Source organism: Antechinus flavipes, chromosome 1, assembly GCF_016432865.1.
Source record: "Antechinus flavipes isolate AdamAnt ecotype Samford, QLD, Australia chromosome 1, AdamAnt_v2, whole genome shotgun sequence".
NCBI lineage: Eukaryota > Metazoa > Chordata > Mammalia > Dasyuromorphia > Dasyuridae > Antechinus > Antechinus flavipes.
The window spans coordinates 371,734,360-371,751,452 of record NC_067398.1 but is presented as its reverse complement, the minus strand read 5'-3'; positions in this window follow the sequence as shown (position 1 = coordinate 371,751,452).

Below are 17,093 nucleotides of genomic sequence, written 5' to 3'. Positions count from 1 at the left end.
TTCTTGTTCAAGGAATAGCATCAGATGTGCATCTAAATATTTGGTAGCTGATTACAATTATATTTGGAATACATTTAGATATGAGAAGTTTTTGTGTATGTGTGTGATGTGTCCCAATAGCCATGAAACATCATCATCACCACCACTATTTCCAAAATCATCATATATCTGATTCATCAGGCTTGCATGCAATTGTTTTTTTAAAAAATGTAGTAATAGTAGTAGTAGCAAAAAGGAGAAAAAGGAGTACACAGAATGAGGAAGAAAAAAAGATATATAACATATTTAGGCCATGTGAGAAGCACTTTACAATTATCTCATTTGATACTCATAATAACCCTGGGAGTAGGTGTTATTACTAGCCCAATTTTACAGATGCGGAAACTGAGGCAAACAGAAGTCAAGTGATTTGTTCAAGATCAAGTAAGTGCCTGAGTCCATACTTGAATTCAGGTCTTCCCAAATTCAGGCCCAGATTTTTATTGACTGAATTGCCAAGCTTCTTTCCTCTCTTACATCTAGTTTATAACCATGTTACCTACTAATATATCACATCTGAAGAGCAAAGAATAATCCTATGTTCCATGTAGAAAAGGAGAGGCGTGATTAGAGCTTAATGGAGTGAAGTTGACAAGTTCAATTGTTCTAACCCAATATTGCCCTTTAATTTTATATAAATATAACTATAAATATATCTGTATTTATGTACAGAGAGATAAATATTTTTTCCTTCTTGCATAATGCTTCTCAGCCAACTGAATTCTTGTCTATATTTTCATACTGGTTTCAAGTAAAAACAAATCCTATATTTGATTCTCAGCTAATCAATCCTTTGTAGATTACTATCTCATCTGAATACCTTATAAGAATCGTTTATACACCATATTCATACAATGTAGTCCCATTGTCTTGTCTTTGTGATCTTGATACTCAGCATTGTTGTTACTATGTACAATATATTTTTGGTTCTATTTGTTTCACTCAGCATCAGTTTGTATAAATCTTTCCAGGTCTTTCTAAAATCAATTATTTTGCCACTTTTGTACAACAAAATATTCCATTACCTTCATATGGCATAACTTATTCAGTCATTCCCCAATTGATGGACATCTATTCATTTTCCACTTTTTTGTTAGAAGGGACACTTCTGAATCAAAAAGGTATGCACAGTATTATAGCCCTTTGGGATAGTTCCACATTACTCCCCAAATCCTTGGATCATTTTACAACTTTACCAATAAGAGATTAATGTCCCAGTTTTCCTACATCGTGTCAAGATTTATCATTATCTGGCACAGGGACTTCCGGTTAAGATGGCGGAGAGGAGGCTCACAGCTGCATAAGCTCCACGCTTTCTCTCACTATCCACTTCATTACAAGCCTCTGAATTAATGCTTGACTGAAAAAAACCCACAAATAATTACCAAGAGAAGCCATCCTTGAGATTCGCCAAGAAAGGTCTGTCTTTACTGGAGGGCTGGGGCGGTTTTAGATCGGGCGCAGACTGAGGGCAGCGGCAGTGAGAGCACGGGAGCAGACTGGAGAGGGGGTGGGGAGTGATCGCAGCCTTCTCTGCGGGGAGAGCTTCGCTACAGGTTTGGATACTTTGCTCCGGCAGCAAGTCAGCAGCCCAGCAGAGAAGCTAAAAACAACGGGGCTGAAGAATACAACCCCAAACAGCTGGAGTCTCTCGGGACCTGGCCGCCCCCCCCCTTTCCCCCCAACAGTGACTCAGCACGCTCTGGGATCTCAGAGCACAGGCGCAGCACAGTCGGGCTAGTGCCTCACTGGTGCCCCCTGCAGTCTGGAGAGGAAGCTCGATAACATACCCAGCCCCTCCCCCAAAGAAAGACTCCAGTTTTTTCTGTTTTTCTTTGGTAGTTTGTCTCTGATTATTAGACAGAATGAGCAAGAAGCTGAAGAGGACTTTAACCCTTGACAGCTTCTATACAGATAGAGAGCAGACTCTAAATCCTGAGGAGACTAAAAACAGACAATCCCCAGGTGAATCCCCAAAGGAGGAGATCATCTGTTCCTCAGCACAGATGAACCTCATAGAAGTGATTAAAAAAGCTCTCACAAGGGAGCTAGAAGAAAAATGGGGAAAGCAGAGTGAGGCTTGGGAAAAGGAGAGGGAGGCTTGGCAAAAGAGCCTGGAGAAAGTTAAAGAGAGAGTGGATAAAGAAGTAAAATCCTTGAAAAATAGGATTGGTGAACTGGAAACAGAAAACAGCTCTCTAAAAAACAAAATTGGCGAAATGGAAAAAAATTCCACAGAACAAAAGAACTCAATTGGACAATTAGAAAAAGATTTTAAAAAGTGAGTGAAGAAAATACTTCACTGAAAATCAGAATTGAACAAGTGGAATTGAATGACTCGAGGAGACAAGAAGAATCAGTCAAGCAAATCCAAAAAAATCAAACAATGGAGAAAAATGTGAAATACCTTCTGGGGAAGACAACAGACCTGGAAAACAGATCCAGGAGAGACAATCTGAGAATCATTGGACTTCCAGAAAAACATGATGAAAAAAAGAGCCTGGACACTATTTTCCAGGAAATTATCAAAGAGAACTGCCCAGAAGTCATAGGAACAGAGGAAAAAATAAACATTGAAAGGATTCATCGATCACCCACTGAAAGGGATCCTAAAATCAAAACACCAAGGAATATAGTGGCCAAATGCCAGAACCCTCAGATGAAGGAAAAAATATTGCAAGCGGCTAGAAAAACCCAATTCAAGTATCAAGGAGCCACAATAAGGATCACCCAGGATCTGGCAGCATCCACATTAAAAGATCGAAGGGCCTGGAATATGATATTCCGAAAGGCTAAGGAACTTGGTATGCAACCAAAAATAACTTACCCAGCGAGAATGAGCATCTTTTTCCAGGGAAGAAGATGGACATTCAACGAAGTAAGCGAATTTCATCTATTTCTGATGAAAAAACCAGAACTTAACAAAAAGTTTGATCTACAAATATAGAACTCAAGAGAAATCTAAAAAGGTAAAGATTAATCTTGGGAACTATATTTTGACTATATAGATGTATAAAGAATACATGTATACCTTGTTCTAGAAATTGATGTGGAAAGGACATTGTATCAGAAAAAGGGTAAAGTGGGGGTAGTACATCTCATGAAGAGGCATAGGAAACCTATTATATCTGAGAGAAAGAATGGAGGGGGATGAATATAGTGGGTATCTTACTGCCTTCAGAATTGGCTTTAAGTGAAAAATCTTAAGACATATTCAATCTATGGTGAAACTTCTCCCACCTCATTGAAAAGTGAGAAGGGAAAAGTGAAAAGGGAAGGAATAAGCTAAGCAGAAGGGAATACGGGAACTGGGAGGGAAAGGGGTAAGATAGGGGGAGGAACTCTAAGGCGGGGGGAGGGATACTAAAAAGGGAGGGCTGTGAGAAGCAAGTGGTGCTCACAAGCTTAATACTGGGAAGGGGGAGAAAGGGGAAAGAAGGGAGAAAAGCATAAACCGGGGTTAACAAGATGGCAAGTAATACAGAATTGGTCATTCTAACCATAAACGTGAACGGGGTAAACTCCCCCATAAAGAGGAAGCGGTTAGCAGAATGGATTAAAATCCAGAATCCTACAATATGTTGTTTACAGGAAACACACCTGAAGCGGGGAGATACATGCAGGTTAAAGGTAAAAGGTTGGAGCAAAATCTACTATGCTTCAGGTGAAGTCAAAAAAGCAGGGGTAGCCATCCTGATCTCAGATCAAGCTAAAGCAAAAATTGATCTGATTAAAAGAGATAAGGAAGGGCACTATATCTTGCTAAAGGGTAGCATGGATAATGAAGCACTATCTATATTAAACATATATGCACCAAGTGGGGTAGCATCTAAATTCTTAAAAGAGAAACTAAGAGAGCTGCAAGAAGAAATAGACAGTAAAACTATAATAGTGGGAGATCTTAACCTTGCACTCTCAGAATTAGATAAATCAAACCACAAAATAAATAAGAAAGAAGTCAAAGAGGTAAATAGAATACTAGAAAAGTTAGATATGATAGATCTCTGGAGAAAATGTAATGGAGACAGAAAGGAATACACTTTCTTTTCAGCAGTTCATGGAACCTATACAAAAATTGACCATATATTAGGACATAAAAACCTCAAACTCAAATGCAGTAAGGCAGAAATAGTAAATGCATCCTTTTCAGACCACGATGCAATGAAAATTACACTCAACAAAAAACCAGGGGGAAGTAGACCAAAAAATAATTGGAAACTAAATAATCTCATACTAAAGAATGATTGGGTGAAACAGCAAATCATAGACATAATTAATAACTTCACCCAAGAAAACGATAATAATGAGACATCATACCAAAATGTATGGGATGCAGCCAAAGCGGTAATAAGGGGAAATTTCATATCTCTAGAGGCCTATTTGTATAAAATAGAGAAAGAGAAGGTCAATGAATTGGGTTTGCAATTAAAAATGCTAGAAAAGGAACAAATTAAAAACCCCCAATCAAACACTAAACTTGAAATTCTAAAAGTAAAAGGTGAGATCAATAAAATTGAAAGTAAAAAAACTATTGAATTGATTAATAAAACTAAGAGTTGGTTCTATGAAAAAACCAACAAAATAGACAAACCCTTAGTAAATCTGATTAAAAAAAGGAAAGAGGAAAATCAAATTGTTAGTCTCAAAAATGAAAAGGGAGAACTCACCACTAACGAAGAGGAAATTAGAGCAATAATTAGGAGTTACTTTGCCCAACTTTATGCCAATAAATTCGACAACTTAAATGAAATAGAAAAATACCTCCAAAAATATAGCTTGCCCAAACTAACAGAGGAAGAAGTAAATATCCTAAACAGTCCCATCTCAGAAAAAGAAATAGAACAAACTATCAATCAACTCCCTAAGAAAAAATCCCCAGGACCAGATGGATTTACATGTGAATTCTACCAAACATTTAAAGAACAATTAACTCCAATGTTATATAAACTATTTGAAAAAATAGGGATTGAAGGAGTCCTACCAAACTCCTTTTATGACACAGATATGGTACTGATACCTAAACCAGGTAGGCTGAAAACAGAGAAAGAAAATTATAGACCAATCTCCCTAATGAATATTGATGCTAAAATCTTAAATAAAATATTAGCAAAAAGATTACAGAAAATCGTCACCAGGATAATACACTATGACCAAGTAGGATTTATACCAGGAATGCAGGGCTGGTTCAATATTAGGAAAACTATTAGCATAATTGACTATATCAATAACCAAACAAACAAAAACCATATGATCATCTCAATAGATGCAGAAAAAGCATTTGATAAAATCCAACATCCATTCCTAATAAAAACACTTGAGAGCATAGGAATAAATGGACTTTTCCTTAAAATAGTCAGGAGCATATATTTAAAACCATCAGTAAGCATCATATGCAATGGGGAAAAACTGGAACCTTTCCCAGTAAGATCTGGAGTGAAGCAAGGTTGCCCACTATCACCATTATTATTTAATATCGTATTAGAAACACTAGCCTCGGCAATAAGAGTCGAGAAAGATATTAAAGGAATTAGAGTAGGCAATGAGGAAACCAAACTATCACTCTTTGCAGATGATATGATGGTATACCTAGAGAACCCCAGAGATTCTACTAAAAAGCTATTGGAAATAATTCATAATTTTAGCAAAGTAGCTGGCTACAAAATAAATCCCCATAAATCCTCAGCATTTTTATACATCACCAACAAAACCCAACAGCAAGAGATACAAAGAGAAATTCAATTCAGAATAACGGTTGATACCATAAAATATTTGGGAATCTATCTACCAAAGGAAAGTCAGGAATTATATGAGCAAAATTATAAAAAAGTCTCCACACAAATAAAGTCAGACTTAAATAATTGGAAAAATATTAAGTGCTCTTGGATCGGCCAAGCGAACATAATAAAGATGACAATACTCCCTAAACTAATCTATTTATTTAGTGCTATACCAATCAGACTTCCAAGAAAATATTTTATTGATCTAGAAAAAATAACAACAAAATTCATATGGAACAATAAAAAGTCGAGAATCTCAAGGGAATTAATGAAAAAAAAATCAAATGAAGGTGGCCTAGCTGTACCTGATCTAAAATTATATTATAAAGCAGCAGTCACCAAAACCATTTGGTATTGGCTAAGAAATAGATTAGTGGATCAGTGGAAAAGGCTAGGTTCACAAGACAGAATAGTCAACTATAGCAATCTAGTGTTTGACAAACCCAAAGCCCCTAACTTCTGGGAAAAGAATTCATTATTTGATAAAAACTGCTGGGATAATTGGAAATTAGTATGGCAGAAATTAGGCATGGACCCACACTTAACACCATATACCAAGATAAGATCAAAATGGGTCTATGACCTAGGCATAAAGAACGAGATTATAAATAAATTAGAGGAACAAAGAATAGTTTATGTCTCAGACTTGTGGAGGAGAAAGAAATTTGTGACCAAAGATGAACTAGAGACCATTACTGATCACAAAATAGAAAATTTTGATTACATCAAATTAAAAAGCCTTTGTACAAATAAAACTAATGCAAACAAGATTAGAAGGGAAGCAACAAACTGGGAAAACATTTTCACAGTTAAAGGTTCTGATAAAGGCCTCATTTCCAAAATATATAGAGAACTGACTCAAATTTATAAGAAATCAAGCCATTCTCCAATTGATAAATGGTCAAAGGATATGAACAGACAATTTTCAGAGGATGAAATTGAAACTATTACCACTCATATGAAAGAGTGTTCCAAATCATTATTGATCAGAGAAATGCAAATTAAGACAACTCTGAGATACCACTACACACCTGTCAGATTGGCTAAAATGACAGGAAAAAATAATGATGAATGTTGGAGGGGATGCGGGAAAACGGGGACACTAATGCATTGTTGGTGGAGTTGTGAACGAATCCAACCATTCTGGAGAGCAATCTGGAATTATGCCCAAAAAATTATCAAATTGTGCATACCCTTTGATCCAGCAGTGTTTCTATTGGGCTTATATCCCAAAGAAATACTAAAGAAGGGAAAGGGACCTGTATTGCCAAAATGTTTGTAGCAGCCCTGTTTGTAGTGGCTAGAAACTGGAAAATGAATGGATGCCCATCAATTGGAGAATGGCTGGGTAAATTGTGGTATATGAATGTTATGGAATATTATTGTTCTGTAAGAAATGACCAGCAGGATGAATACAGAGAGGACTGGCGAGACTTACATGAACTGATACTAAGTGAAATGAGCAGAACCAGGAGATCATTATACACTTCGACAACAATATTGTATGAGGACATATTTTGATGGAAGTGGATTTCTTTGACAAAGAGACCTGAGTTTCAATTGATAAATGACGGACAAAAGCAGCTACACCCAAAGAAAGAACACTGGGAAACGAATGTGAACTATCTGCATTTTTGTTTTTCTTCCCGGGTTATTTATACCTTCTGAATCCAATTTTCCCTATGCAACAAGAGAACTGTTCGGTTCTGCAAACATATATTGTATCTAGGATATACTGCAACATATCCAACATATAAAGGACTGCTTGCCATCTAGGGGAGGGGGTGGAGGGAGGGAGGGAAAAAAAATCGGAACAGAAACGAGTGTCAATATAAAGTAATTATTAAATAAAAATTAAATTAAAAAAAAAGATTTATCATTATCTTTTCCTGTCATTTTAGCCAATCTGAGAAGTGTGAAATGGTAGCACAGAATTGTTTTAATTTGCATTTATATAATCAATGGGGATTTATAGTATTTTTTCATATGATTATAGATGGCTTTTATTTCATCACATTAGAACTGTATGATCTTATTTATTGACCATTCATCAATTGGAGAATGACTTGTATTCTTATAAATTTCATAACTCTACATATATTTTAGAAATGAAGCCTTTATGAGAAACACATACTACTAAAAAAATTCCCAACTTTATACTTTTTAAATATTTTTTTTAATCTTGGTTATGTTGATTTTGTTCATGCCAAAACCTTTTAATTTAATGTAAACAAGTTGTTCATTTTGCATCTCAAAATGTTCTCTAGTAATTTGGTCATAAATTCCTCCCTTCCCCAAGATTTCATAGACAAACTCTAACTGCTCTCCTAATTTGTTTATGTTATCACCCTTTATGCCCAAATCATGTACCCATTTAGATCTTATTTTCATAGAGAGTGTGACATGTAGGTCTATGCTGAATTTCTGACTTTTTTTTAGTTTTCCCAGCAATTTTTGTGAAATAGTGAGTTCTTATCCTAAAAGCTGGAGTTTTGAAGTTTATCAAATACTAGATTACTACAGACTTTGATTTTTTTATGTCACATTTATCAAATCTATTTCAGTGATCCACCACTCTATTTCTTAGCTAGTCCTAAATGCTTTTGATGACTGCTGTTTTATAATATACCTTTAGGTTTAATAGTCCTAGATCACCATCCTTTGTATATTTTCTTTATTAATTCCCTTGATATTCTTCAGTTTTTGTCCTTCCAGATGAATTTGTTATGATTTTCCTAGATCACCATCCTTTGTATATTTTTTATTAATTCCCTTGATATTCTTCAGTTTTTGTCCTTCCAGATGAATTTGTTATGATTTTTTTTCTAGTTCTATAAAATATTGTTTAGACAATTTGACTGATACAGTATTGAACAAGTAGAACAATTTAGGAAGAATTGTCATTTTTATTATATTATTTCAGCCTACCCATGAGTAATTAATATTTGTCCAGTTGTTTGTGTCTTTGTTTGCTAAGTATTTTGTAATTGTGTTCAAATATTTCCTGCATTTGATAGGCAACAAAATATTTTGTTTTATTTACACTTATTTTTAATGGAATTTATCTAGCTTTTGCTGCTGTGTTTTGTTAGTAACATATAGAAATGTTGATAATGTGTATGAGTTTGTTTTATATCCTGCAAAACTGTTGATTGTTTTGAATAGAGAATCCTCTAAGCATACCATCATATCTGCAAAGATAATGTGTTTTATTTCATCATTGTCGACTCTGATGCCTTCTATAAATTTTTATTTTATTATTGCTAGAGCCAACAACAAATAATAGTAGTGATAATGGACATTCTTATTTCATCTCTGATCTTATTAGGAATGATTCTCACTTCTCCCCTTTTATGGATTTTTTATAGATGCTGCTTAATCATTTTAAAGAAAACTCCATTTATTTCTATGTTCTCTATTGTTTTTAACAGAAATGGGTACACTATATTTTTCAAAAGTTTTTTCTACATCTATTGAGATTATATGATTTCTGTTAATTTTGTTATTGATATGGTCAATTATGGTAATAGTTTTCCTGATATTGAATCAGCCCAGAATTCCTGATATAATTCCTACTTGATCATGGTGATAAGTTGTTATAATTTTATTGCTGATATTTTATTTCATTTTTTGTATTAATATTTTTAGGGAGATTGGTCTGTAATTTTCTTTCTCTTTTTAGCTCTTCCTGATTAAGGTATCAGTACCATATTTATGTCATAGAATTTGGCAGGACTCATTCTTTTCCTAAATTTTCCAAATTCTTTAATAAGTATTAGAATGAACTGTTTTTTAAGTGTTCGATTGGATTCACTTATAAAACCATCTGGCCTTGGGGATCTTTTCTTAGTGAATTCATTGATGGTTTATTCAATTTCTTTTTCTAAAATGGGGCTATTTAAATAACTTATTTCCTTTCCTGTTAATCTAGACAATTAATAATTTTTTTTTGTAAATATTCATTCATTTTAACTAAAAATTGTGAGATTTGTTGGCAGTTTGTCAAAATAGTTCCTACTATTGCTTTATTCCCCTCCTCCCCCCCACGGTGGTAAGTTAACCCTGTTCATTTTTTTTAAATTAATTAATGTATTTATTTAAATAACTTTTTAATTGACAGAACCCATGCCAGGGTAATTTTTTTACAACATTATCCCTTGCACTCACTTCTGTTCCAATTTTTCCCCTCCCTCCCTCCATCCCCTCCCCCAGATGGCAAGCAGTCCTATATATGTTAAATATGTCACAGTATATCCTACATACAATATATATGTGCAGAAGCAAACAGTTCTCCTGTTGCACAGGGAGAATTGGATTCAGAAGGTAGAAATAACCCGGTGAAGAAAAACAAAAATGCAAACAGTTTACATTCATTTCCCAGTGTTCTTTTTTTGGGTGTAGCTGCTTCTGTCCATCATTGATCAGTTGGAACTGAGTTAGATCTCTTTGTCAAAGAAATCCAACTTGCATCAGAATACATCCTCATACAGTATTGTTGTTGAAGTATATAATGATCTCCTAGTTCTGCTCATTTCACTTAGCATCAGTTCATGTAAGTCTCTCCAAGCCTCTCTGTATTCATCCTGCTGGTTATTTCTTACAGAACGATAAAATTCCATAACATTCATATACCACAATTTATCCAACCATTCTCTAATTGATGGGCATCCATTCATTTTCCAGTTTCTATACACTACAAATGGCCACCACAAACATTTTGGCAATACAGGTCCCTTTCCCTTCTTTAGTATCTCTTTGGGGTATAAGCACTGCTGGATCAAAGGGTATGTACGGTTTGATAACTTATTGGGCATAATTCCAGATTGCTCTCCAGAATGGTTGGATTCATTCACAGCTCCACCAACAATGTATCAGTCTCCCAGTTTTCCCGCAACCCCTCCAACATTCATCATTATTTTTTCCTGTCATCTTAGCCAATCTGACAGGTATGTAGTGGTATCTCAGAGTTGTCTTAATTTGCATTTCTCTGATCAATAGTGATTTGGAACACTCTTTCATATGAGTGGAAATAGTTTCAATTTTATCATCTAAAAATTGTCTGTTCATATCCTTTGACCATTTATCAATTGGAGAATGGCTTGATTTCTTATAAATTAGAGTCAATTCTCTATCAGAACCTATTGGAATCCTTACTAACTGCTAACTAATTAGAGTTGATCTAATCTTACAAGAAGATGTTTTGGGCAGAACCTGAAACAAGGTACTAAGTAGAACTACCCATAATCCCTCTCTCTGGAAGGAGCATAAATAGGCCAATGGGCCAGTCGGAGAGTTCTTCAGAGGAAGACACTACAAGTCGAGATTTCACCGGAATGACATGAAGACTGGAGCTGGCTGGAGGCTGAAGAAAGCAGAGGCAGAGGCTGAAGGACCAGACCTTTGGATTTAAAGACATTTGGAGAGAGCTCTTGGAACCAAGCAGAGAGATAGGCCTCTAAGCTAACCGGGCTATATTGGAGATAATAAAAGATCTGAACTTTTATAGGTATGAACTCATTGAACTCCAATGAGTAAAGGTGTGAACACAAGCCTTGTATTAATTAGTTCTACTTAGTACCTTGTTTCAGGTTCTGCCCAAAACATCTTCTTGTAAGATTAGATCAACTCTAATTAGTTAACAGTTAGTAAGGATTCCAACAAGAACCTTTAACTATGAAGATGTTTTCCCAGATTGTTGCTTCCCTTCTAATCTTGTTTGCATTAGTTTTATTTGTACAAAGGCTTTTTAATTTAATTAATCAAAATTTTCTATTTTGTGATCAGTTATGGTCTCTAGTTCATCTTTGGTCACAATTTTTTTCCTCCTCCACAAGTCTGAGAGATAAACTATCCTATGTTCCTCTAATTTATTTATATTCTCATTCTTTATGCCTAAATCATGAACCCATTTTGATCTTATCTTGGTATATGGTGTTAAGTGTAACCCTTTTCATTTTTGATGCTGGGCATTTGTCAGTTTTATTTTTCTTTTTTTAAATTAAACTAACCAGTGATTTGTCTATTTTGTGTTTTTTTTTCATAAAACCAAATGTCATTTTTATTAAATAATTCTAATTTTTTTTAGTTTCAGTTTTGTTAATCTCTCCTTTGATTTTCATAATTTCTAATTTGATATTTAATTTGAATTATTAATTTGCTCTTTTTCTAGTTGTATTCCCAATTCATTGATCTCTTCTTTCTGTATTTTATTCATATAACTTTTTAGACATATAAAATTTCCCTTAAGAATTGCTTTGGCTGCATCCACTAAGTTTTGGTATATTTTTCTCATTATTGTCATTATCTTGAATGAAATTATTGATTGTTTTTGTGATTTGTTATTTGACTCAATTTAGAATTTGATTAATATCCTATTGGTTTTCATTTTTTTTTCTTTTTCTGACCCTTTGTTGAATGCAAATAGTGTATATGATACACTCAACTGGAAAACTGCAAGAAGTATAAGAATTATGAAAAGTGGACATTCTCTGTGAAGTGCTCAAGGGAAGTTTTTGGGAGAAGGTAGCATTTGAATTAAGATCTTCGTTGAAGAATGAAATTTGGGTTGATGAAAAGAAAAGAAAGGGAACAGATATAAAAAGTACATGCAATATCATGAGAAAAAAATAAGATTTTAAAAACAAATAACATGTTAGAGAGCTAGAGAATAAACCTATTTTTCCCCAATTAAAAACCAATGTTTTTTCATAAAAAGTACAAGCACATAGATGTGTTGAACACTGAAGCCTTAGATCTTTAAAAAAAAAAAAGAAAATTGTAAACAAATATGGATACACCCTTTGGAATGATATGAGAATATGTATATAGGAGGATATCAAAGATAAAGAGAATAATGAGAAAAAATTATGATTTAGTAGTGTTCCAAAATAGGAGGGTGGGGGAATCAATATTCTTCACGTGCCTTGGCAATGGGATTTAAGTTCTATGGAACTTGGTCCAGTGATTTTCTCTTAGTCAGGACAATGTCATTTCCTTTAAGAAGACAATGATCATTTTTTATTATTCCCTCAGGCTTGAAATTTATCTAGCAAAAGAAAATGAACTATTATCTTTTATTCTGATCCATATGGATTTATGGATAAAAAAGATTAAAAACTTTCATTTGCAAATGAAAATGTCCATCTCCACATGAAATCAAATATTTTAAAAATAAATTTTATGTAGTCACTTAACTTTTCCCCACAACCTTTTATACTTTTTTCCATTTCTACTTATACAATTGTCATAATGGAAATTTATTTCCAAATTAATAACCCTAAAACTGTTTCACAGAGAGCAAAAAACAAACAAAAAAAAATTGTATCAAGTAGATTGGAATTATGAATGCTTGATAGCGAACTCAGACACATTACAAAGAAATTCAAAATGTAGTATTTGAAATAGAACTTTAACTTAATAAAAAAAAATCATTCATTATAATTCTACATTCTTTTAATGTCTTAGTAAAGAAGAGTTTTATTCATATCTAATTCTTTACTATTTAGCATGAAATAATTAAAATTGAGTGTATAATAAATTTATTTCTAGTACAGTCAAGTGAGTTCTATTTTACAAATTTAAGTTGGTCTCCTTCCTAGAAGAGATGGGAAATGACTTAAGGAATACTTATCCATATTCCAGTTGATTTGGGTAACAATCTAATGTGATGACCGCATATTATAAAATCAGCTGGAATCAGGAATTCAGGTTAAGGGAAAATCTTAGATCTTTATTCTCTGTGAGGGGAAGGGGGTTAGCAATGTGTGCAACCATGACAGGAACTCAGCCAGCAGTCTCTCTCATTTCTCTTCCTGACTCTCTGCCCCCACCCCACAAAATCGTCCCTACGTCATTTCCTATACAACACATCAGGACTTGCACAAAGAGTGGGAGGGGGCCATTCTTTCTCCAAGCATATATATTAATAGAGTATGGTCCAATTACTATTTAGCCTCCCATGCTTGGGACCTCAGTTCATCAACTCAAGCCTCAGGCCATTACAATTTAACACTATCCCCTAAAAATTACATTACTGAAGTGTCCTCTGATCAAGAAGAAAAGGCTACAAATGCTAGTGGCAATGTAACCCTTGCCTGGAGGTTAGAAAAATAATGAATTCTGGTGTCTTTCAGAAAAAAAAAAAAAAAGGTGCTCTATGATCTGAGAAGGTATTAGATAGATACCTGCCTCCCATGAAATATGATATAGACTCAAATGAGGAAAGAAATTATTTCGTAAAGTTAGAGGAAAGTTAAAGTTAAAGTACAAGGAAAAAGACAGTTGTATTTATAATAATGAATAGATTTGTAAATAGTAATGATGTTTTTGTTTTTCTGGGTGCTGTATTCAAATCATATTAGACAATTTCCAATCATATAGACAAACATTAATTTCTTTGAAAAAAAATATAAATAAGATTTAGATAAGAAACCAAAGACTTTGGGGTCAAGTTATGTTTTACTTACAGCTGCCCATTGAAGTCAATGAATGAAGGAAATTATTTAGAAAGTTAGCAGCAGGATGGATTGCTATTGTATTGTATGTAAGTTATGACTACCTAAAAACTAATTTAGAAGTACTCACAATAGCCAAGTGCTTACATGGTAGTAAGAAGAAGCAATTCCAGTATACTGTCAAGTTCTCTCTGAAGAATTTTGGATTTGATTGTTAGATATGGGAGCCATTGGCATAAAACTTCTCATAATGATGTACCCTAATGGAAGAAGATACTGTACTCAATAAAGAAATAAGAATTGAAGTTTCTCAACAGAAACATGAAATATTGAAATTTATATATAGATATATTATATATAGATACACACTGAAAGAAAGAGTGGGAGAGGAGAGGTATTAGACTGAAAACCAAACTGAATATCTATAGAGCTGTTGTGGTGACCACATTGATGTATATCTGTAAAACCTGGACAATATATCAAAGCCAGGTTAGGAAACTGAATCACATCCATTTGAGCTGTCCTAGGAAGAATCTGAAGATCATTTGGCTGGATAAGATATCTAATATTGAAATCCTTTCACAAACTACACTACCTATCATTTAAACTCTGCTACAGGGAAATGAAGCTGAGATGGTGGAGAATAGAAACTTTGTCTGAGCTCTTCCTGGCTTCCCTCAGATTCAACACCAGATTAATCCTCTGAACTGGTTTTGAAGTGAAAGAAGATACTGATAAGTGAAGTGTAACAAATTTCTAGCAGAAGATATTTTGGAAGAATTTCAGGAAAGGTCTGTCTCAATCAGGTTGGGGACATGGCCCAGCTCAAGAACAGCACAAAGACCCCAGGGAAGTGTAGCATCTACCCAATAGGGGAATCTAGTGGGAGGCTCTTAGCCAAAATATAGCAGCATTGGCTACTCTGTCCTGCATCAGAAGCCAATGGATCAGCAGACTAGCTGTGAGACCTCCAATGCAAGAACAGAAGGCAAATAGTGGGCATAGGAAACAGGACATGGCCACATCCACCTAGCACAGGAAGGAACCCAGCAGATTGGCTTCACTGGAACATGAAGCTGCTGTTGCCTATAGAAGAAGCTTGGGACAATCTGCTCTTGGCTCTAAGAACAGATCTTAATCTTTTAAAATGAGCAAAAAAGCAAAAAGAGTTCTAATAATAGATAACTATTATGGAGACAGGGAAGAACAGACTTCAAACCATGAAGACACTGAAGGCAAAACATCCAGATCAAGCTTAAAAGTGTGATGTGATTTGGTCCCTGGAATCTCATGACCGTCTTCATGATCTATACCTGCCCATTGTTTGGATCTTAGTTGACTCAAAGTTTAATGTGAATAGCAGTAATTTCTGTTTTGTTCAGAAACTCTGATGGTTTTTTCTCCTCATATTTATTTATTTAGTTTTTTTGACTAGGTGAAATTTTTACTTAGGCCTCAATTTTTACATAACCTTAATCACTAAATGAATGTGGACCCAGTCAAACAGATCTGTTGAAGACTTTAGTTTAAAAAGACCAAGGTCTCCCGCTGCATCTAGGGCCATCTCTAGTCATCCTGATGTATATCTAAGCACTGAACCCAGATGACACTAGAGGGGAAAGAGAGGCAGGTGACCTTGTACAGACCTCCCTCACATGTCCAGTTAACCTGGAAATCAGAAACAGAAGAGGCAGTTTAAAAGTTACTGGCCTACCTGAAAGCCATGAACAAAAAAAGAGTCTGGATAGCATTCTTTAAGATATCATCAAGGAAAATTGCCCCAATATTCTAGAAACATAGGGGGAAATACTCATTGAAAGAATCTATCAGTTACCTCCAGAAAGAGATCTCATAAGGAAACTCAAAAGAAAAAGCTAGGCTGTTTTGCTTTGTTTTTGAAACAAATTACAAATCTAACTTTATTTTTTTATTATTAAAGCTTTTATTTTAAAAAAACATATGCCAAGATAATTTTCAACATTCATCCTTGCAAAATTTTGTTCCATTTTTTCCCATTCTCCCCATTTCTTACCTTAGAAGACAAGTAATCCAATGGATGTTAAAATGTCCAATTCTTCTCTACACAATTATCATGTTGAACACAAGGAATATCAGATCAACAGAAAAATGCAAATTAAGACAACTCCGAGATACCACTACACACCTGTCAGATTGGCTAAGATGACAGGAAAAGATAGTGACGAATGTTGGAGGGGATGTGGGGAAACTGGGACACTGATGCATTATTGTTGGAGTTGTGAACAGATCCATCCATTCTGGAGAGCAATTTGGAACTATGCTCAAAATGTTGTCAAACTGTGCATACCCTTTGATCCAGCAGTGTTAATATTGGGCTTACATGCCAAGGAGATATTAAAGAAGGGAAAGGGACCTATATATGCAAAAATGTTTATGGAAGCCCTTTCTGTAATGGCTAGAAACTGGACATTGAATGGATGCCCATCATTTGGAGAATGGTTAGGTAAATTGTGATATATGAATGTTATGGAATACTATTGTTCTGTAAGAAATGACCAGCAGGATGAATATAGAGAGGCCTGGAGATACTTATATGAACTGATGCTAAGTAAAATGAGCAGAACCACGAGATCATTACACACTTCAACAATAATACTATATGAGGATTAATTCTGATGGAAGTGGCTATCTTCAACAATGAGAGGATCCAAATCAGTTTCAATTAATCAGTAATGAACAGAACCAGCTTCACCCAGTGAAAGAACACAGGGGAAATGAATGTGGATCACAACATAGCATTTACACTCTTTCTGTTATTGTTTGCTTTCATTTTTGTTTTTCTTCC